Genomic DNA, 25,037 nt, shown 5'->3' with positions numbered 1-25,037 from the left:
TCCTTAAATACTTATCTAGACACCAGATATTGTAGCACACAACTGTAATCTCAGCCCTCAGTGGGCAGAAGCAAGAGAATTACTCAAGTTCCAGGCCAGCCAAGCCTGAACAGTGAGACTCTTTCTCACACACAAGCTAGCCCACCCCAAATCACCCAAAACTTTGATACATACATCTATATTTACTACCTCATGACTCAAGTCTTGCTTTGGCATCTATTATTTTAGGCAACTCTGTGGAGAAATTCTTGTTCCAGGGCATTATGAGCATAACATTAAAGCCACCAACTTTCATACTAAGGTCAGGATTGTAATGTTAAGCTGTTACTGACACACTTGATTGACTGAAAAGGAATCCACCTACGTGACTTTTAAATAATTGCAGCTTTTCCTTCTGGTAGCATTGAAAGTTATGCTGCCACTGGGAGACGAGTCAGCGGAGGAATTCTCACGACTCTTCTAACGTTCACGTCCCATTTAAGGCTACATCACCGCCATCGACAACACAGACATGGAACGACATTAGTGTAAGCAAAGGTGCCAAGAATTTAGAAACACAAACATCCTTCCCTACAGTGTGAACATAAGCAGAGCACAGAAGATATTCAAACAAGTTCTGCATTTAGGACCCAGGGGAAACTATTGGTCATTCAGAATCCAACAGCACATCCATAGCTAAATTCATATTAGTAACAATTCTGATATTAAATTGTTTCTGGTTTTGCTCATCATAGCTAAACTATTTTGCTAACTTTCAGGGATGAAGTAGAGACTTAAGTTTAATTATCACTACACAGTACCTGCCAAGTCAACGGCAGAAAGCAAGCATGACCCATGTGATAAACATTAGCAAGGAGCATGCATATTTCTGTGCTGCAGCCCGGGGTGTCACTGTAATCTAATTATTGCTCAAAGATCATTCATCTCTGATTCTGCATCAGAGACAAAAATTACTTTATTTGATTAACCATGAGGACTGAAAGTAGTCTTCCATATATCTTAATATTCAACTCTAATACATTCATTAGAGAGAAATGATCTCCTAACCTCAAGTAAATTAACTCAAATTGGAACGGTCAAAACAAAAGTGTTAATATCTAGAGAGAATTTAGTATATTACATAAGCATGTGCAATCACCTAAAATTAAAACTAATCACCCCGTGACAGAGGCAGTAATAAAAGTCAAACTTCCGCCTCCTTGTTTTCCAGTGGAAGATAAATAATTCATGACTCAGGGAAACTCTCCATCTCCCTTGCATCTTCCATAAGATTTTACCAATTTCATTATTCAAATTGTATCTCTTTGGAGCCTGTTAGCCATGCTGGACCTGAAATGATGTTAGACAGCAACCCTTCTGATGTTACTTGCACATGTCCCAGTATCGAGCATGGTGTGACAAAGCCTTATGGAAAAATGCAAGATCTGTGGGCCTGGCTCTGTGGCTTCAGAGCTTGCCACCCTTCATGAGTCTGGCCTACTCTCTCTCCAGATCCCCTCACACTATTCCTGTAATCAAATCTTTGTCACTTGGAAGTATTTGGCCTTATCATTTTTTTTCCAGACAACTGCATATAGTAGAACATTTAAATTATTATTTTGTAGCTAGAACTTTCCTTTAATAGTGCTTTTAAATCTCATGATAAATGCCCCCACCAATAGTGTCAGCACATTTATCCATCAATTCTTATACATTATTATATATGCATTACATATACAGTGCATATATATTACAGTTAATTAGCAAATGTTTGCTAAGGTTTCAACATGGGTATTGCACTAAAGATGGAGAGCAGGGAGAGTCTCAAACTCTGCCTCCTGGGAGGTGAAGGATGTAGCAGGCTGTCTGTGCTGCTACTCCACACAGACAGGGGACGCCAAGGCCTACAGGGAAGAGAACACGTCCTGCTTCCTAAGGATGGGGCAGGGGCAGCTGAGGCAAGAGTGAGGAGACTGCTAGAAGGGGAGGATGGATAACTAGGAAGGTGGAGAATCAGGAGAAAGCAGAAGGGCTTCAGGAGAGGGTCGCACACTCTAGTGTCTCGGGCAACAGGCACTCTGTGTGGATGACAAAATGCAGCAGAGTGAAGGGTAGTAGAAAGCGGAAGATTGACTAAAGAATGAGGGCTCACCACACTGAGACCCTACCTTAAAATAAATAGATACATGGACTCCATCAGGCATTCAACAGAAGTTACAAATCTGGGCTTCATGTGGTACCAAAATGTCTTACCACTAGCAACTAAAAATTTTTTTCAATTACTATTCTATAGATGAAGTGAAAGATATCTACTCTGGCAAAAGAGAAAATGGCTCTGAAAGATACAATATTTTAGACAGAAGGACAAAAATTGATGTCTTAAAGGATGACTTAGAAAAGCACAACCTGACCCAGTATACTGGTTGGAAAACTGTTGCAGAAATAACAGCAGTCTTAAAAAGCAGGACTAAGTCAGTTGGGGTGTGATATAAAGGCCAATCAGATATTACAATCTGAACTGGCGAGACACAGAAACTAAGCTCAATATTGGGAGAAAGGAAAATCAAAAGAGCCAGATATGGCCCCAACTCAAACAAGCCAAAGTTAGGAGGGAAAATGATGTTTAGGAGGTAAGATGAGTTTTAAGTTTTGATAGGTTATGTTTATAGCTCTTGTGAGTTGTCAAAATGGCTTGTCATTATGAGTTCTTACATTTTACTGAAGTTTTAGGACATAGTTAAGAGATTTATGTCAATGCCCACTGTATTGAAGACACAGTTTGAGGAGTAACTCATAGAGATATATTATGAGAAAGGGAAAGGAAGGGAATGGAAGGTAAGAGAGTGGGTAAGGAGGGGAGGATGGGTGAATAATAGGTTTGAGATAAGCATCCAGGAGAAGAGAATTAAAAAGTAAAGTCTAAGAATGGTTCTGATGCTAATGTCCTGTTCCCTAATTGTTCTATCAGATGCCATGGGCCAATTGCTGGGCAGAAGGATAGGTGGGACTTCTGGGGTAGCAGGAAGCTGGCAGATGCAGGAGAGGGAAGAAAGGAGGTTTTTGCCATGCTTCAGAGGGAGAAAAGCCAACCTGCCACGTGAGATCTCAGACGGAGCCTCCACAGGCCATTCTACAGGCTGGAGAGGTTAAGGCTGGGACAGAAAATAGCTGGGCAACTGAAGTTGAGTGTAGATTTAGGGCATTGAGCTGGGAGTTCTGGGAAGGGCATGCTAGCCAAGGTAGATTGGAAGCGCCAAGCAGTTGAGCCAAGAAGGCAAGTTGGAATTGAGCAACTGTATGTGCCTGTGTTTTTCATCCATGGATCCAACATTCTCTGGGTGGGTGCTAGTAGCACAATCCATTCCCAGAGCTTAGGGAGATAGCAAAAGCTGGACACAACTAAAGTAGGATGAGAGCAAATACCCAGAGATAAAATAATAATAATAATAATAATAATAATAATAATAATAATAATAGTAATAATTCCAGAGAAATGCTTATTGTAAAAATATGAGGTACAAAATTTAGCAAAGACAAGAGAGTAGTAGTGAGTGCCAGACACTGAGGACTTTAGAGAAGATTTTACAAAATCAAAATCTGGTCAAGAAATAGGGCGATTGAAGGAACATAACTGCTATTTGCAAGGAACACTTCAGCGCTGGTGAAGGCTTGTGGGCAGCTGCTGGGCATAAGTCAGTTGAGAAGAAAATGTAAGGTGGGTATATAACAAGAATAAGCAAAGGTTAGCTCTGGGCATAGACTGCTAGAAGTCAGGGCTGTCCTGGAGTAGCCTAGGTGAAACCAGAGTTGAAATCAAAAGTAATGAGCCCAGGAAAACAGCTGTTAGGTCATCAAGTGATGGAGAAAGACCGATTAGGAGCGGCATGACTAATTCCTGGCATCACAAAAGATCAACATATACTGGAGGCTATGAATTTATGTGTGCCCAGCTGTGTGACTGTCCTCCCTGGCCGTTACAGTGAAAACCACAGTCCAAAAACGATGAGGTGTGCCGTGAATCTCTGCCAGAAGGAAATAAAGATGGGAGATATGTAGCCAAGGATAGGGTGCTAGGGAATCAGAGAACCCAAATAATTGAATGGTCTGATTTTAGAATAGAATTTAAGCCTCTGTGTCTCAGAGTTGGGGTGTCTAAATGGGAGTAGGCAGAAATCCTTAGAGTTGAGGACAGTATGAATCATAGTGTGATAATGAAGTAAATGTCTATGTATGTAATCATTGTTATAGCTTGATTATGACATATGCGAGAGTCTCATGGACTGAGTACTTAGTCCAATGTGGTAGTAGAGGGGGGCTATAAATTAGGAGACATCGGGTCCATAAAGAAGTGGGTCACCAAGGATATATCACTGATAGCTATTCTGGCCCCTTCCCCTCTCTCTGTTTCTGGTCTGCTATGATGTAAGGAGCATTCTCTTTCACCTAGTTCCTTGACCATGATGGCCTGCTCAAGTACATAGAGTCAAGTAACAGTGGAGTGAACCCTCTGAAACAATGAGCCAAAACCTTTTCCCCTCTAGCTTGTTATGCCAAGTGTTTTGGTCACTGTGATACAAAAGTAATATGATGTAAAGTGAAGAAAAATGCAGACTCTCAAAGATACTTCACAAATCGCCACTCTGTATCCAGGGTGTACTGATTTAGGGTCAGAGCCAGTATGAACCAAAGGAACACATGGTGCTGCTTTAAACAAAGCTGCTACATAACATAGACTGTCGTTCACAGGACGCATCTGGCTATACTGGACACACAATAAAGAAAGAGCAACAAACAGCTCCATATGTTCAGAGATTTCACCTAGGAGTTGAGGGTTTTCTGGGGTACTAAGAGGATAAATTACTAGAAAGTAGATAATGAATACTTTAAATGCAAGTGAAGATTGCAAGCACTGACTATACAAAAATTGGACAATGTTATCCCCTTCCAACATCTCTTGCTGCCCGAAATCTAGGTGCTCCCTACATAAGCAGCTCTGCACCCCAGTCACCACAACTCTGGGCCTTAAATACCACTTTCTCCCTGTCAGACTTTGAGAAATGAAATACTTTCAATTTTTCCAGTTTCTTCACTATCAAAATAAGAGGCCTCGACATTTGCATGATGGACAAATGAATGTCCCTTCCCAGCAATAGTTTCTCTCATTTACCTTTTGGAAGGGCTTATCAGTTGTTACTGGTGCGTATGTTTGTGTGTGCGGTATGGAGGCATGCATGTACTGTGACACTTGAGGAGGTCAGAGGACACGTTTGGTTTCTCTTTCTGTCTTTACTTGGGTCCCAGGGATAGATGCCACCATCAGGGTTGTGCAGCAATCACTCTCTGACCTATCTGTCTCCTGGGTGCCCTCACTTACCTTAACACATGCCTACAGTACACCACATGCCCCCCTTCTCAATAACCAACACTTCAGCTCACTGCCACATTTTTGCCATGCAATCTCCTTGCCTATAGTGATTTTTAATCAAAGAAAATCATCCTTACTGGTCTAGACCAAGGGCCCCTGCTGTCATGGAGTCCTTTCTTAGCTATTGCTGAATTGCAGAATTGTGTTTTATCCCAACATTCTCTAACAATTTGTGTGCTTGTCTTCTCAAATAACTTCCCTCAGGACATTCAGACACAATCACAGTAGTTCGTAGACTCCCCAGTCCACTGTATTTGCAAGGCTACCAATAAAGATGAGGATATTTGAATCAAGACACCTTCTATTTTGCATTTTAATTCCAGCTTTGTCCCTCGAACCAAGTTCTCTCATCTGTGAGTCAAGGCCTGTGATCACTCAGATCCTTGTACCTCCTGAAATCGTTTTAGCAGAAGTTAAAAAAAAAAAAGTTCTGAAACTAAACGAAAATGAAACACAAGATAACAAAACCTCTGGGAGATATTGAACACAGGCCTACAAACCAGACCAATCCCCAGGATACAAATCAAATCTTTATGAATTCAATGAGGTTGAAATCACTCCTTGTATCTTATCTGACCACAATCCAATAAATTAAAATAGCAATAAATTTTAAATTCTCTAGTAAATACACAACTCATGGAGATTAAAGATGTCACTACTGAATGAGTAATGTTTCCAAGAGAAAATCTCCAGCTAAGTAAAGAATACAACAAGCCCCTGGGACACTTTGAACAATGACCTATATGGGATGTTTATATCTCTAAGTGCCTACATTAAAATATCAGAGCAAGCACAAATGAATGACTTAATGACAAAAATAAAAAAGTTGGAAAAACAAGAACAAGTTGGAAAAACAAGAACAAGATGAATCCAAGCCCAGCCAATGTCAAGAAATAATAAAAATAAGAGCATAAGCCAACAAAAACATTTTTTTCATTGTTGGCATTTCAACAAAGAAAAAAAATACAAAGAATCAATAAATCTAAGTGCTGATTCTTTGAAAAAATAAACAAGATTGACAGAGCGTGCCCAAGTAACCAAAAGAAAGAAAAAAGGTACCCAAATTAATATAATCAGAAATTAACAGAGAAATATTACACCAGCTACCAAAAAAGTTAGGAACACTGGAAGGGAATATTTTTAAAGCCTGTACTCCATTAAGCTGGAAAACCTAAAAGAAACAGATGAATTTCTTTACTCAGCCAAACCACCAAAATTAAACCAAGAAGAAATCATCATTCAAAACAGACCAGGAACAAATGAAGAGATTGAAATAACCATAAGAAGCCTTCCAGATTAAAAAATGTGCAGAACCAGATGGATGAATTCAAAACAAATTTCTACCAAATTTTCAAAGAAGATATAGAGCCAAATCCTTCTTGAATCAGATAGAACCCTCCTAAACTCTTAATATCCCAACTAAGTAAGGACAGAAGAGGAAGGGGGGGGAGGAAGGGGACTACAGTATCCCTGATGAACATAAACTCAAATATAATACTTGCAACTAGTATACAGACATATATCAAAAAAAAATTATGCACCATTACCAAGTTGGCTTAATGCAGGTATGGTTTGACATTTTCAAGTCAAAAAATATAATAAGCCACATAAATGGGCCAAAAGATAAAAATCAAATGATCATCTCAATAAACGCCGAGAATCCTGGGACAAAATCCAACATGCCTTCCTGATACAAAGTCCTAGAGAGGGTAGGGCTGGAGGGAACGTACCCCAGTGTAATAAAAGTTGTGTATGAGGAACCCACGGGCATTCGTCAGAGATGGAGAAAGGCTTGAGGCAACCCCACTGATGTCAGGAAGGGTCACGGGGATGTGCATCATCCCCACTCTCTTCAATATTATTATCAAAGAATTAGCTGAAGCCACGAGACCAGAGAAGAGAATGAAAAGGGGAATGAATAGGAAAAGCAGTCAAGCCATCCCTTCTGGAGGAAGACATGATGCTATACCTTAGAGATCCAAAAATGCTACCAGAAAAGTTGAGAAGTGGTAAGCAAACTCATCAATCTGGCAGGATAGTTAATCAATTTGCAAAAACCAATAGCTTTCCTATACATCCGCAACACACAGAGAAGGTGATCATAGACACACTCCCCTTCACAACAGCCTCAGCGAAAATTAAATACCTCGCCATGACTCTAACCAGGAAAGGGAAGGACAGCTATAGTGAAAACCTTAAACTCTGAAGAAACATCAAAACATAAGCTGGGGGGAAAAGCATCTTCAATAAACAGTGCTGAGAAAACAGGACTCCCACACATAGAAGAATGAAATCGGACCTCTATTTGACTGACACCTTGCACAGAAAACTAACTCCAAATGGAAACCTGGAACACTGTAATTGTTCAATAATCACTGTACAGAGCCCTACATGATCTAGGTATAGGAAAGGATGTTCTGAATAGGTTTCTACTTGACCAACTATGTTAAGGCCAAACAATTGACAAATGAGTCTTCATAAAACAAAACAAAACAAACCAAACAAAACAAAACAAAACAAACAAAACCCAACTGCACAGCTAAAGAAGTAATCAGCTGAGTGAAGAGAAGGCCCGTGGAGAAAATCTTTGTCATATATATATGACCCAAGATTAATATCCAGAATATGCAAAAAAACTAAAAAAACAAATTTAAAAAAGAGAGAGAGAGAGACCCATTCAAAAATAGGCCTGAGCCATGAAGAGCAAGTGCTCAAAAGGAGAAGAAAAAAAATTGCTAAGAAAAAAAATTTTTTGAGAAACTTGAGAGATGGTTAAGAGCACCGACTGCTCTTCCAGAGGTCCTGAATTCAATTCCCAACAAACACATGGTGGCTCGCAACAATCAGTAATGGGATCTGATGCCCTCTTCTGGTGTGTCTGAAGACAGCTACAGCATACTCATAAACATAAAAAATAAAAAATAAAAATACTTTTTAAGAAATTTTTATTGTACCTAGAAGTTTTGGAAATGCAGATCAGAACAACTTTGATATTTCATCTTACCCTCATCAGAAGGGCAAAGATGAACCGAGCAACCAACAGCAAAAACTGGAGGGAAGGTCAGTACTAATGAGTCGAAGGGAAATGTTCTTTTTCAACATAGACACTTTTCACATCCTATCTGTGTCAGAATTATATTAAAATAATTAATGTTTTTGAAACAGGTCTCATACCAAAGCCCACATTGTCTATGGACTTCTGGGAATACTTCTCTCTCAGCTTCCTAAATGCTGGGCTTACAGGTTTTTGCCAGCTCACCTGACTACATATATTTAAAGAATAACTAAGAGTGACAGGATATCCAAGCTTGCTGCCAGCACATTCATGTGCTAATAGATGCTTTCTTACAAAGCATATAGGTTTTCTTTGAGAGAGCTCTGGTGAACAAGTGACCACCCTGAAAACTGCTATTGTAGTAAAATTTTGTCTTCTTGGTAATGGTTGAGCCATAATGCTCCAGAAACAAAGAACAAATGGATAATACCAGGAGTATATAAGACATGCACACAGATCATATGAATGCTGTAGTTTTACTGTAGCAGACACCCAAAGAATGGCAGGATCCCCAAAGATACCTGCAAGTGTGCAAAAAATTGGATCTTTTTCCCCAATTTTTCCCTTTTACTTAACATTTTCCTTTCAAGCTTAAAAAAATCTCAGAGAGCCTGCAAAGTTACATATCACGTATGAGAAAGCAGTAGTAAATGAATGTGAACTGCCAGTGATCTTTCTGTAAACTTCCAAGGAAGCTAGATCTATGTGCTGTCCTTTCACTTGAGGAATTTTTAATAAAACACGGCAAATACTAATCATTTGCCCTTTTGAGTCATGAGATGGAAGCATTTGGACGTAACCAGTGCATCATCGGTGGGAGCTTCCCCTAATTCATATTCAGACTCTGCACTGAACAGGCAGGTGGAGTCCAGGATACAGCCACAGATGACCCCCTGGAACCAGACCTGTGATTGGCCATATTCAGATACTATCACTTACTGTTCATTTAATTGCAGCTGAGAAAACACTCTTCTGCCAACGGGAGGCTTTTCACACGTTATACATGTCAGCTTTGTGTGCTTAGTCGGATCTGTAATTAATGCCTCTTTCTAATAAGCTTGGGAAGGGTGTAGGTGTGCTGGAAATGAAATCATAACAGGCAGCCGCTCTTCCTTCTCTGGTAGGCTACTGAGCTGCCAGAAAAAGTATGTTCCCGGGTCAACATCAAATTGAACGCAAAATTATCTTCCATTTCTGAGAGTATTTGGAAATAAATAAATGTGGTTTGCCATGCACCGACCCTGCATTCATAGAAAGGTGAGCTCTTCACATTGGAACCTCTTTCACAAAACTGGAGCCCTTTTCTCCCTTGCTACTGAAGCTAGGAGATCACAGAGCAATGTGCGTGGTTGAACAGTAGATGAAATCTATATTTAAAGGAGAAGATTTCTCAGCGTGGAGCTAATTTAATGATGCTGAAATGAGAATCATCTGAGGGTCAACACCATTAGCATCCTGTTTTAACCAAACTACTCAAGTACCTTTGACTCCTGTGCCAGAGTCTAAGTTATTAGTGGAGACGCTGCTGTCACATCTCATTAATGATACACAGTTTATTTTTAGGAGGGATTTTATTAATCTCTAAACATTTTAAGCAGGCTGTGAGATTAAACACACACACACACACAGAGAAAGAGGAATGAAATTTGTCTCAAGAAAACCCAAGGGATTTCTGTAATTCATTAGGATGAGAGTAAAATCACTTTCATTTGGAATATACACATCCAAAATGAGTTTGCAATTATAATACTTTCAGAGAAAAAAAAACACTGAAATGAGTCCTTTTAACAAAGCATAAAAACTTATAAGGATGATAATAAGAGAACTATAATATCATGTTCTTCTAAAACTGGAAATTCAAAGGTTCCCTGGTTAAAGAGCTGTATTACCACATCTCTGGACAGAATCTCCAAGACAAGGTGTTTGCCTGAAAATGAAATGACTTAAACCATTTAATATTTAGACAGGGACTTGTTATTTTGAGTCCTGTGCATGTAACTGAGAACCTTGCATATATGTACATTGATGATGGACAAATTATGCCCTCTGTCCACTCCAATATAACCTAACAATGTCTGGACATATTTATACACAGAAAGCTTGTCTGAGGGGAAACAAAGACATCTGCAAGAACGGGCAGCCAGTTTTCCTCAAGTCATTAGCCATTCTGTGGTTAAGGGTATTATCACTTTTCTACTAGACAAAAACAAAACAAAACAAAAACAAAAACAAAAAAAAAGATGAGACAATATAAGGGGGGGTTATTTTTCCATAGCTTGAGGAAAGAGAGGTGTATTTCCTCAGAGCAGATACTAGGATGCTTAGAGACACTGATCAGATGCACTCCAGATGCAGATGAGTGAGTGCTAGCAGTTGGCCAGCTATTGAATACTTGGGGACGATTATGTGGTGGCATGCATTAGAATGGAGACAGATGTACACAGTCTAGGCTTTTGAGTCATAGAAACATTAGTACATGAAACTACTTAGAAGCCTAAAGACTACGGAGAGCGCCAAGCGTTGGTGGCACACGCCTTTAATCCCAGCACTCAGGAGGCAGAGGCAGGTGGATTTCTGAGTTCAAGGCCAGCCTGGTCTACAGAGTGAGTTCCAGGACAGCCAGGGCTACACAGAGAAACCCTGTCTCGAAAAAAAAAAAAAAAAAAAAAAAAAAAAAAAAAAGACTATGGAGAGCGCTTGAAAAATGTGGCTTAACTCAGGGGTTTTAAAAGACTTTATTTGGGCAAAAATGAGCAAGATAGAATCAAGTGCCAGTGACAAAACCTGTCTTAGCCACTGCTCTGTTGCTAGGAGAAGACCATGACTAAGGTAACTTATAAAAGACAGCTTTTAATTGGGGCTTGTTTACAGAGGGTAAGTTAGTGGCCATCATGGCAGGGAGCCCAGCAGCAGGCAGGCATGGTACTGGGACAGTAACTGAGAGCTCACATCTTATTCAAACACTGGAGAAGAACTAGGCCTGTGATTGGCTCTTTAAACCTCCAAGTTCACCCACCAGTGACATCTTTCCAACAAGCCCAAACCTTCCTAATCATCCCCCAAACTGTCCTACCAGCTAGGGATCAGGCATGCAAATGAACTCTCAGGGTCCACTGTCATGCAAGCTCGCAAAAGCCAATGATTATCTTCAGTTGGCTAGGGAGGGAAGACAGTGAGTTTGGAACATTTCCACTGTAAAATACAGAACTTCAATTTTCTTCTACTGTCATTAAGTTCTCACAGGTAGGTCCTAAGCAAGCAAGAATAAATCACACATAAGTACAAATTCCCTGGAAATTTAATTTTGTTGCAAAAGTGCCACCCAAAGGTCATTCTCATGTAGTCACGCTTGAAAAAGCAATCAGAAGAAAACATCAGCCTTGGATTGCATAGGGGAACAAAGTCTCAACCTTTCCACTAAGGTCACCCACGCCACCTTAGGAAACTCTGCTTATTCAGAGACTGCTTCCGCCTATATTTGATCAAAAGCAAATTCAATCTCTCTCTCCCTCTCTCTCTCTCCCTCTCTCTCTCTCTCCTCCCCACCCCCCGCTGTGGATAAGAAGCAAGAAATTAAGAGGGTGGCTTCTAAACTCAGGCACGACCAGCTACAATATACAGTAGCGAACAGTCTGACAGTAACAAAGGAGGCAGAAAACCATTAAGCACCATCAGTTGAGAGACATGCACATACTAACTTTAAGCTGGCATTAACTACCTTAATGTCAAACAACCTTTATTAAATTACTCAATATTTCATTTAGATCCACTAATGATTTCCTTATAACAGAAATCAACAATGTACAATAGTTATGAGCAGTCTAGACTTAACTCTTTTTTGCTTCCCATTTTCTGTTTTCTTTTTTTAATTATTATTAGATATTTTCTTTATATACATTTCAAATGCTATCCTGAAAGTTCCCTATACACTCCCCCCGCCCTGCTTCCCTACCCACCCACTCCAACTTCTTGGCCCTGGCATTCCCCTGTACTGGGGTATATAAAGTTTGCAATACCAAGGGGCCTCTCTTCCCAGTGATGGCCAATTAGGCCATCTTCTGCTACATATGCAGCTAGAGACACGAGCAGTGGAGGGGTGTTCCTCTTTCTCCACATCCTCAACATCTCAACATCTGCTGTCGCCTGAATTTTTGATCTTAGCCATTCTGACTGGTGTGAGGTGAAATCTCAGGGTTGTTTTGATTTGCATTTCCCTGATAATTAAGGATGTTGAACACTTTTTCAGGTGCTTCTCAGCCATTCAGTATTCCTCAGTTGCAAATTCTTTGTTTAGCTCTGTACCCCATTTTTAATGGGGTTATTTGAATTTCTGGAGTCCAGCTTCTTAAGCTCTTTGTATATATTGGATACTAGTCCCCTACCAGATTTAGGATTGGTAAAAATCCTTTCCCAATTTGTTGGTTGCCTTTTTGTCTTATTGACAGTGTCTTTTGCCTTACATAAGCTTTGAAATTTTATGAGGTCCCATTTGTCAATTCTTGATCTTACAACACAAACCATTACTATTCTATTTAGGAATTTTCCCCCTGTGCCCCTATCTTTGAGGCTTTTCCCCACTTTCTCCTTTATTAATTTCAGTGTCTCTGGTTTTATGTGGAGGTCTTTGATTCACTTAGACTTGAGCTTTGTTACAAGGAGATAAGAATGGATCAATTTGCATTCTTCTACATGATAACTGCCAGTTGTGCCAGCATCATTTGTTGAAAATGCTGCCTTTTTCCCACTGGATGGTTTTAGCTCCCTTGTCAAAGATCAACTGACCATAGGTGTGTGGATTCATTTCTGGTAGACCTAACTCTTGGGAGCGTCCTTTTCCCAGAAGTTCGAGCAGAAAGTTTTAGACTGATGTTCATAGCTGTAATTCACTAGCCAGCTTTGAACTGTAGGTAGAATCATAGACCATGGTAGTTTTTGTCAATTTGACACAAACCTAGATGTACATGAGAAGAGGGAATCTTGAGAAAATGCCATCACAAAATTGACCTGTTGGCAAGCCTTCTGAATATTTTATTAATTAGTGGTTGATGCAGAAGGGCTCAGCTCACTGTGGGGGGAGCCACCCCTAGGCAGATAACCTTGAGTTATATAAGAAAGCACACTGAGAAAGCCATGGGAAGCAAGACAGTGCTCCCCCAGGGCCTCTGCTTCTGTTCTTGTCATCAGGTTCCTGACTTGTGTTTCTAGACTGACTTCCTTCCATTGTAGCCTGTAATGTAGAAGTATAACATGAAATAAACCTTTTATCTAGCACCAAGTTGTTTTTGGTCATGGTGTTTTAAACAGTGATGGATATCCTAACTAAGAGAAGGACATGCATGACTCCCAACTGTTGTGTACCAACCATTAACATCAGAACATAATTCAACCTCTTGCTCCTGCCACATACCCTAAATACAGATATAAATGAACCAGTGGTGGAGGATGGTTCCCTGCAGAGGTATACTTGATATCATTATAGGGGAACGGATGCTAAGCAGAAATGAACCACAGATGTCCGTTATTATCCACCTTGTTATGCTAGAAAAATGTACTGTGATCTTGTCATATAACTGAGAAGGTTTTAGTTTCTTCATCAAAAAGCTTCCCTATGATGAATTACCCTGTGTTAAGTCAAGGCAAGAAATAGTCTGTGGTATTTGAATAAGAGTGGTCTTCATAGAACCATATGTTTGAATACTTGGTTCCCAGTTGATAGAACTGTTTGGGAAGGATTTGGAGGTGTGACCTCGTTGGAGTAAACTCTAGCATACCTGTTGCCTCCCTGTTGCCATGATCCCGACATAGTGATCATGGACTCAGACTCTGAAACTGTGAACCCCTTATATAGGCTTTCTTCTATGAGTTGCTTTGGTCATGGTATCTTATCACACAAGTGGTAAAGTGACTAAGACATCACTAAAGACAATTAGTGAGATCTCATTGAAAAGGTACAAGACATCAGATTTGTACCTGTGTAAATAAACTGAAAGCAATACTACTGTTGTAGACAGCAATACCTTAACATGTCACGGGTTTCATGGCGATAAAACACGAGGGAGCTTCAGTACTCTCCTGCACAGACAATTCATGCTAACTTGACCCGGTTTGTCATGATACATGGGCTTTCCTTCATTAAAAGTTTTAGCCAGGGGCTGGTGAGATGGCTCAGTGGGTAAGAGCACCCGACTGCTCTTCTAAAGGTCCAGAGATCAAATCCCAGCAACCACATGGTGGCTCACAACCATCCGTAACGAGATCTGACTCCCTCTTCTGGTGTGTCTGAAGACAGCTACAGTGTACTTACATATAATCAATAAATAAATCTTTAAAAAAAAAAAAACTATTTAAAAAAAATAAATAAATAAATAAAGTTTTAGCCATTCGGAGCTGGGTATGTTACTTAGTTGGTACAGTATTTGCCTGCCATACACAGAGCCCTGACTTCCATCCCCAGCACCACATAAAACTGGGCAAGGTGGTATGTTTGTAATCAAGCACTCAAGTTTGAGGCCAGCCTAGGCTACAAGAGCTCTGAAGCCTAAGGAAAGGGAAGGAGTAGGCCACCAAGTTCAGACAGTTCTGAAGATTTCACCAAGTAAGTGAGAAGTTAGGGCTACTTTCCCATTGAAGACCTCTGATGAAGACATCCAGGTTCCACGCCTAGCCCAGGAATATTTGTCAAGTCATTTGAATACTCTCAGCATAGTGCTTGGGACACTATAGAATAACAGATTAAAGTTATTATTTTATAAGTATGAACAAAATAATCATAATCATTTTTCAATAAAAGTTAAGGTATTGGGCATTAAGAAAACTGAGAGGAGTACTCAGTAAGATTCTATGAAAAATTAAGTCCTTTATTATTCTTCCAAGAAAATATGTAATATAATTCAGCTTGGAATTGTTTTTCTTAATACCAAGGAAAGAATTAAGAAATTATTTGAATATCCTTTATAATAGAATATTTTATTAAAACTTTAATTAGTGAATTCATGCACTGTGGTTATAACTATATCCATGCAGATGGAAAGAGTATTTAATGAATTTCTTTTAACTTAGTAGAATTTTTCGGACTTTCTCTTTGCACATGTGCATGCGGGATGCAATCCACTCACATGGCGAAGACCGGCTACTAGCAGTACCAGGAACTGAACTGCAGCTGGGATGCAGCCTGAGTGAGTGGATTTCGAGTCTTCATTTACTCTCACCATGCACTCTCCAGCCTGCAGCTTCTATGCCTGAGAGCTGTTTGCAGGAAGAAGTATCATCCGGGATTACTAATGCAGATACTCTTCTGACATCCATGACAAGCTCTTTCAGTGACTTACATAAGTTCTCAATGAAATTACCTTCATTTAAGAATTAATTTCAATGATCTCTTATGGGATAATTTGATGCTGATCCCACTTTTAATTATGTAAGTGCTGGAGATGAGATATCAGGCTGCTATAATTTATATGATCACTGGTAAATTTAGGGAGAACTTTTTATTAAGTTTGTTTTATGGTTGGGGGGTTTCCTCTCAACTCATAGCCTCTTATTTTAATTATTGTCACACACACACACTGCCGAGTCCAGTGTACGTTTATATGTTTAGTAATAACAGGACTGGATAATCTATCAGGGACCTCATTCTTAGTCAAGAACAATTCCTCTCTTCTCAGCAGCCTTTGCCATGGCTCTATCTGTGGGAGGGTCTTGTGGAATTTCTTGGGGGTGTTTTTGTTTTGTTTTTGTTTATTTTATGTATGTGAGTACACTATAGCTGTCTTCAGACACATCAGAAGATGGCATCAGATCCATTACAGATGGTTGTGCGCCACCATGTGGTTGCTGGGAATTGAACTCAGGACCTCTGGAAGAGCAGACAGTGCTTTTAACCCTTGGTGGGGGGGGGGTTAAAAAATCAAATATATGCTTAGGAAATAATAAATAAAAAAGGAAGGAAGGAATGAAAAGAAAAAGGGGAAATGAAAGAAAACAAGGAAAGTAAGAAATGAAAAGAACAAAATAAAAAATAAATGTAGAAAATGATGCCAGTACTGACGATTACTACTATCTCTCAACAGAGTTTGAGCTTCTGTGTTCTATTTGCTACATGCAATATCAAAATGGATGAAATGGACATATAAATTGACTAAAGTTTGCTCTGTTCTTTCATTCAATCAACAAACTCATTATTGAGCAACCTAGTATATGGCATGTGTTCGGTATTTTTATAGATTAAGGAAGACAGAAAAAAATAATACAAAGCCCCATCTTTTCATGGAATTTATATTATGCTTGGTTAAGACACACGAGAACACATCAGATATTTTCTTTATTTTAATATAGGGGGGAATAAAGACACAATGAAGAGAAGGGGGTAGTGATCAGGGAAGAACTTCCTGAAAAATGATAGCTGAAAAGAGACTTGAATGGGTAAGCAAGCCACCCAACCCTAGAGGTGCCGGGAAGCGAAGATCCTGACGCAGAAAAGACATAATTGTATTCAAGGAAGAAAGAGCAGCGTTACAACAAAGTGACAGAAGATGCTGAGACAGGTGGGAAGGGCAGATGGTTCAGAGGCACCGAAGGCCTCTGGTTTACTCCAGGTGTGAGGAGAAGCGGGATGTTGAGAATACCATGATAAGCAGAGCACCGAGGACTGCTCCGCAGCAGTGGTTCTCAGCCTGTGGGTCCCGGCCCCTCACAAGGGTCGAATATTGGATATTTACATTATGATTCATAACGTCAACAAAATCACAGGAAGTAGCAACAAAATAATGTTATGGTTGGGGGTCGCCACACCATGACGATTGCAGTTAATAGGGGTTGAGTGTTAGCGTCTGCATGATTGCAATCTTGACTCTTCATTGCCCAAGGTTTAAAATATGAAAAATAAAAATCATTTCTGGGCTGGTAAGATGGCTCAGTGGGTAAGAGCACCCGATTGCTCTTCCGAAGGTCCGAAGTTCAAATCCCAGCAACCACGTGGTGGCTCACAACCATCCATAAAGAGATCTTCCCACTTGGAGCTGGGCGGCGACTGGCTTTGTGCTGGTTTGCTGTGTGTACCTTCATTCACCTTGTGATCGAGGGCTGGTTCTCTCTCTACAATGACATCCTTCTAGAAGACCAAGCCTTCTTATCCCAACTCTGGAAAGAGTATTCCAAGGGAGATAGCCGATATATCCTTAGTGACAGCTTCGTCGTCTGTATGGAGACTGTCACAGCTTGTCTCTGGGAACCACTCAGCCTATGGGTAGTGATTGCCTTTCTCCGCCAACAGCCCTTCCGCTTTGTCCTACAACTTGTGGTGTCTATGGGCCAGATATACGGGGATGTGCTGTACTTCCTGACAGAGCTACACGAAGGACTCCAGCATGGGGAGATAGGCAACCCCGTTTGTTTCTGGTTCTATTTTGTTTTCCTGAATGCTATATGGCTGGTGACACCAAGCATCCTTGTGCTTGATGCCATAAAGCATCTCACTAGTGCCCAGAGCGTGCTGGACAGCAAAGTCATGAAAATTAAGAGCAAGCATAACTAAAGAGCCTGAGAGTGGGCTGAGTCCCTGCTCATGAGGCGCTCTCCTCACTTCCCAGAAGACTCAAATCCTCTTCCTCCTCGCAGAGGTTGTGGGGGGGGGGGTCAGAACTATCGGACTTGTCCCACTCAAACATGATGAGTGAGCACACAAAGGGCCAGAGTCAGAAAAGGAAGGGAACAAGTTGAGCTACTGTTAGGAACCTGAGGGAAAAGATGGACGAGAAGGCGGCAAGTTCGTGACGGTGGCAACTTCCCAAACCAGGAAATAAAATGTCTTTAACTATAAAAAAAAAAAAAAGAGAGAGAGAGAGATCTTACTCCCTCTTCTGGAATGTCTGAAGACAGCTACAGTGTACTCACATATAAAAATCATTTCTGTGCAAGTGGTATGTGAAGAACAACACACACACACACACACACACACACACACACACAAATCAGCTTTCTAACCAGAGTGTTACAAAGTTAACTCAAAATAAAATACCTGTTTCAGGAGGGTGGGGTAAAAGATTGAGGGAGGGGGTGACCAGAAGAAGGGCAATGGGCAGTATGTAAAGTGAATAAGTAAAATAAGATAAATTTTGTTATATAAAAACAGGGTGTGTGCATATATATAATATATATATATATATATATAATTAAACCCTCTTTCTATTATGGTTGTCGGGGACCTGCCTATGCAAGCTGTCAACTCACAAAGGTTCTTTGTGAATGGTACACTAGAGTATAACAGCTCAGAATATTCTGGAACAAGTCTCCTACCTTTCCTCCTGTCTCCTCCTGTTGACAGCCTGACTCCTGGGTGCTGAGCAAAAGCAGAGCTGAGCCACAAGCACCCAGCATCTCTTCCACAGGAAAATGCTGCCATCTGGAGGCTTCCAGAATAAACAGAGAAAGTTCAGTAATTAAACAAAGTGGAACCAGGGCCCCAGACCCACGTCTGTTCATTTCTATATACAACATCTTTTCTCTGGAGAAAAATTATACAGTCATTAACTTAAAAGAAATGAGAAGGCATCCGACCACTTTCATCTTTTTGCTTTGACAGGCCTGCTGTATTAAACGGAACCCCGGGCAGTTGGTTTTACAAACCTGATTATTTTGTGATCTGTCCATTCATTACCAGTGTAAAGTGGATGTCACTTCTCCACTATTACTGTGCCAGGTCTCAGTCCCCTTTGCAATGGCAAATCTCCATTTCCTCCATGAAAATTGACCAATTCAATTTCTTTGTTCAATTTTCATTAATTATATTTTTCTAAGTAAATCAATTCTTTCATCATTTCAAATATATTTTCATAGTTATATGTAATATTCTATAAAATTTTACTCTTTTATTTGCCTAAAGCTATGTATACTTTTTAATCTTTCATGTCATCTTCTTATTTCCCTTTTGTGTAGAATTTGCTGTTTGATGCTGAGCAGTTAGGATTGAATTCAGCGTGCCTCACACCACTGGAATACATATCCAGTTCTATCATGGGGTTTTGAATGGCAGAAGGACGGATATAGAGTGCACGCTACTCTGGGAGGCAACACTGTCAGCTTTTGTGTTGACAGACACAAGACTTGGGTGTACTCTTTAGAGGTCAACTTTAACATCTCAAATTAGCAGTGACATAAAGACAGGATCGCTGAAATGTCAATAATTAAAAATCTTTTGTAAAGAGCTATGTTTTTTGAGGCAGCTGAACAAAATCAAAGAGCAAATTACAGATGCCAAATGAAGAAAAAAATAGATTTTGTACAGTTAAGAGAAAGCATAATATAAAATGGACATCGAATTAAAATAATGATCAAATTGGCTACAATAGAAAGAAAGACTATTAAACAAAGGTACCATAGCCAGGAAAGTTATTTCTTAGAAATATGATAATCATAGACTAATTCCCTTAATATGTGTGCTAGTTAGACTGCTTCAAGTTGACGAAAATTAAAGTCACCCAGGAATCAGATTGGTTTGCAGACATGCTTCCTTGATTGTTGATGGGCGTGGGAGGGCCCAGCAGACCACAGTCAGTACCATCCTGGAGTAGCTGGTCTTGAATAAGAACGTAAGATGAGCAAGCCATGGAGAACAGGCCAGGAAGCTGTGGCCCTCCATCCTGCACAGCGTCTGTAAGTTTCTGCCTCCAGGTGCCTGCCCTGAGTCCCTGTTGATGTTCCTTGGTGATGGACTGTACCTATAAGCCCAATAAACCCTTTCCCTCCCCAAGATGTTTTGATCAGTGTTTTATCACAGCAAAAGAACACGAACGAGGACACACCTGAAACATTTACTCTGTGAAAGATTGTGTTATGATTATAGGACGGAGAAAGATACATGAACCTCACACGGGGACAAGCACTTTTATTCTGAATAAAAATCTCAAAAGTGAGATAAGGAGAAGGAAGGAGAAAAGGTAAATATACAATTAAAAATGTATCATGAAATGAAGAGTTGCTTACCAAGAATGAGGTAAGGCTCGCAAGCAAGCACAGTGAGAGACTGTTAGCACTGTTGGCCGTTACAGAAACGCAAAGTAAAGCCCTCGTGTGCTCACCACAAGATTGCTAGAACAGCTGTGGAAAAAGAATGATGGCAGCACCCAGTGCTCCCAGCACAAGGAGGCGACACACAATGCATAGATTCCTGGGAAGAGTGCAAAAGGATACAACATCTTCAAGAAAAAATTTGGCAGTTTCTCCAGACGCCAAACGTGTATCTGCCTTATAACCCACCTGTCACACTTTAGCGCATTTGTCCCAAAGATACTTATACAAAAACCTAGATAGAATATTCACAGCATTTTACTTTCATCACCAAACACAAAAGGCAATATAATGTCCTTCAACAGATGAGCCATACACCAATGTACTACCAGTAAGCAATAAAAAAAGAATAAACTTCTACAACACTCAGCCAAGGTGGATCACAAGGTAATTACACTTAGTTGAAAGCCAGCCTCAAATGGCTAAATACTGTACAACCACATTCACACACCATTCTTAAAAATGACACAGTCATAGAGATGTAGAGCAGACTGATGTTCCTGTCTTCAAACAAATTCCACCTGATGTGGCTGCCAGCACATGGCTGCTTCGGGAACACAGTTTCTTAGTGCTGAGCCTGAGGAAGCACTTCCCAGGAGGCTTCACTCCCATGATGCTGGTCTCTTCGTGATCACAGCTGGATCTCCATCTCCAACAGTTCAGCACCCATTGTCCCAGCAAAGCAAAGGTTTTACTGTAGTGCCTCAGGCTTCTTTCTAATCACAGCTGATTCATCAGCTCTGGCTGACCAGACACCACAGATTCTTCCCACGAAAGGCCTGGGGGAATCTTTGCTTCCCTCTGAAACTCCACAAGCCAGGCCTCCATTAACTATACTGTTCTCAACCAAGCTTCTACAGAACATTTCACAAGCTCTCAACACACAATGGCTTTTCTAGCCCAAAGTTCCAAAGTCTTCCACAATCCTCCCCCAAACAACATGATCAGGTATCTCATGGCACCCACTCCTGGTACCAACTTGTCTTAGTTAGGGTTACTATTGTTGTAATGAAATACTGTGACTATAGCAACTTGGAAAGGAAAATATTTAGCTTACACTCCTATGTTGTAATTTATCATTGAAGGAAGGCAGGGCAGGAACTCAAACAGGGAAGGAACCTAGAGGCAGAAGCTGACACAGAGGCCATAGAGGAATACTGCTTACTGGTTTGCTCACCATGGCTTGCTTTCTTTTTTTTTTTTTTCTTATTTAGTTTTTATTCATAATCAAAAACTTAACTTTGCAATCCAGCTAGACTTGAAGGGGAATGAGGAAAATATGCAACCCAAAGAGCTTCAGTGAGAGCAGAGATTACAGGACATTGTGAGTAGATGGGGTAGGGACGCTCTCCTGAGCTACAGAAGGAATGGTTTGATGGGTAAAATGCCCACAAGTCAAAAGAAATTAGAGTTGTCCACAGTCAGAAATGGTGATCTTCTTGCTGGTCTTGCCATTCCTGGACCCAAAATGCTCCATGGTTTCCACAATGTTCATGTCTTCTTTCACCTTCCCAAAGACCACATGCTTGCCATCCAGCCATTCAGTCTTGGCAGTGCAGATAAAGAAAACTGGGAACTGTTTGTGTTTGGTCCAGCATTTGCCATGGACAAGATGCCAGGACCTGTATGGTCCAGGATGAAGTTCTCATCCTCAAACTTCTCTCCGTAGATGGACCTTACACCAGTGCCATTATGGCGTGTAAAGTCACCACCCTGGCACATGAATCCTGGAATAATTCTGTGAAAGGAGGAACCCCTGGGCTGGACCGTATAACTAATTAAGGAATGCTCTACAGCCAGATCTTATAGAGACAATCTCCCTAAGTTTAAGGTCAATTTGTTCTAAATAGGGAGGTTTGGGGCAGCCAAGAAGACCCTGTCTCAAAAGAAACAAACAAAAAGCAAAAAGAATTTATCTAATAAGTTCTCTCACAGAAATGTTCAAAGATGTATATCTAAAGATCACCTCTGTATGACCAATATAATACAATTATTGGAAACATTGCTGATAGCTATTAAGAATGTATAGTTTAAAGTTGGGATATAACTATACAACAAAATAAATAATTTGATTGGTACTAACTAGCTGATCTTTGTCCTAAATTTTTTTCTACACATGAACTTAGATAATTATTCTAACATTTCTGTAAAGCAGACATTGTAATTTTCCTCACCACTAAGAGGGAAGAGAAAAGTGAGGCATAAGGGGCTGGAGCAACTCAAACAAGGTGCTCAGCTAATGAGGGGCAGCCCTTGCTTCTTCCATAGCAGTGCTGGGTCACAGAGTGACAGAGTGACCAACCTCATAAAGGGATCTTAATAATCCGTGGGAGAATTGTGGTCTTAAGACTTGCCTTAGTTAAGGTTCTATTGCTGTGAAGAGACACCATGACCAGGGCAGCTCTTATATAAAGGACATTTAATTGGGGCTGGCTTACAGGTTCAGAGGTTCAGTCCATTATCATCATGGTAGGAAGCATGGCAGCATCCGAGCAGGCATGGAGCTGGAGGAGCTGAGAGTTCCACATCTTCATCCAAAAGCAACCAGGAGCAGACTGTCTTCCAGGCCACTAAAGGAGGAGCTCAAAGCCCATCCCCACAGTGACACACTTCCTCCAACAAGGCCACACCTACTCCAACAAGGCCACACCTCTGAACAGTGCCACTTCCTGGGCCAAGCATATTCAAACCACCACAAAAACTCTATCAAGCGCTGGGGTTATTGCTTGGTGATAAATTGGCTACCCAGCATGAGCAAAGCCCTCTATTCAGGCCCCAACATCTCAAAAATAGAGACAGAAACTTTGTCAAAATATTAAACAATTTAATGTTTGTGTCCAGAAAAGTGAAATGAAGACAATTAATGTGGACTTCTGTACACACACTGCAGGGAAGCTGAGCACGATCTGAAACTCTCTCACATAGCATGCTTCCTATGAACATCTTTTCCACTCCTTGGCAAATTGTAGTACTTCTCTTAAGTGTGGCTCATCTTCCACTGTTCGACCCTTTGTACCTTTGATGTTGTGATGATACATATATATGTATTATACATATGTGTATGTGTATATATATGTGATATGTGATAATACATATACGTATATATGTGATATATATGGATATGTGAGATATATGTATATATACAAACCACACTTATGTATGTATATATTCTTCATATATATGTATATACATGTGTGTATGTATGTATGAGAGATTTTGTTGTTTTACTGGTGCCCCTTCCTCTAGGACATCATTAATATTTTTACTCATATCCATTCTCTCCTGTATTTTTATCTTTGCCAGATAATTCTGATCATGTGATCATGGTTTTTGTAAAGTGTCACACAGTTTTACCAATGGTAGACACGGAGGCAACACACCATGCTTTTGTTGTCTGTATGTGAGCTGAGTAGCAAAATCTAAAAGAATTGATGCTCTAGTTGTTGACCATGATGCCCAGCTGCTATTTATGTCATGATCTGTGGCCTCAAGAACTAAAGGCTCTATTTGTTTTTGACACGGCTATGGTTATGATTGGAAGACTCCTGTTATGAACACATAGCAACTGACATTTTTTTATTGAAAATGTATGTTTTCAAACAATATTTTCTGATCACAGTTTCCTCTCTCATCTTCTTCTAGATCCAACTGCATGCCTTTTTTCTGTCCTTCTTTGGAGAAAAAAAAAAGGCAGAATAGAACAAAACAGAGAAAGAGAAAAAGACCTAAAGAAAAGCATGAGAAGAAACAGAGAGGAGTGAGGGAGAGAGAAAGACACAAAAAGCGAAAACCACTAACAACATCAACTCAGAAGCCATAATACACAAGCAAATGACCAGCAAGATGAAAAATACCCAGGGTATTATGAGATTTAAAAATCTCTAAAACAGTGCCGGGCGTGGTGGCGCACGCCTTTAATCCCAGCATTCAGGAGGCAGAGGCAGGCAGATTTCTGAGTTCGAGGCAAGCCTGGTCTACAAAGTGAGTTCCAGGACAGCCAGAGCTATACAGAGAAACCCTGTCTCAAAAAACAAACAAACAAACAAAAATCTCTAAAACAATGAGTTAATTTGTGTTGGCTGTATCCTGTTGGGTTTGGGCCTCCCTAAGAGTGTGGTTTGTATACCCAGTGAGCTTCTGTTGGAGAAAGCAGGATTTTTCCTTTGTGGGCAGTTGTCAATTGGACACAGCTTCCTAGCTAGGGATAGGGCATCATGTCCACTTCCCCTCTCAGCACTGTGGTCCCATCTGGTTTTTATCTGTGAAGAGGCCGTACATGCTGCCACCATTGTTGCGAGTTCATAGTGTGACAGGCTTTCTGTGTTTAGAAGGCATCCATTCCTACTGGCTTCTACAATCTCCCTGCCTCCTTTTTCTGTAGTTTTCTGAGCCCTGAGGGGAGAAGTTTGATTGAGACATCCCACTTAGGACTGTCTCACGTTGCCTAGTTGTGGGTCTTCACATCTGTTCCCATCTACTGCAGGAAGAAGCCCCTCTGATCCTTTTTTTTTTTTT

General features: G+C 40.4%; 2 pseudogenes; one reads left to right on the top strand and one right to left on the bottom strand.

The window, feature by feature from the left end:
- The first annotated feature begins 15,546 nt into the window (after window positions 1-15,546).
- Window positions 15,547-17,991, top strand: LOC110312288 (annotated as a pseudogene).
- Window positions 17,992-21,856: 3,865 nt separating this feature from the next.
- LOC110284275 lies at window positions 21,857-22,274 on the bottom strand (annotated as a pseudogene).
- Window positions 22,275-25,037: the final 2,763 nt, after the last annotated feature.

Source organism: Mus caroli, chromosome 17 (genome assembly GCF_900094665.2).
Source record: "Mus caroli chromosome 17, CAROLI_EIJ_v1.1, whole genome shotgun sequence".
Taxonomy (NCBI): Eukaryota; Metazoa; Chordata; class Mammalia; order Rodentia; family Muridae; genus Mus; species Mus caroli.
Note: the sequence above shows the minus strand (reverse complement) of the source record. Positions and strands in the feature narration are given on the sequence as shown.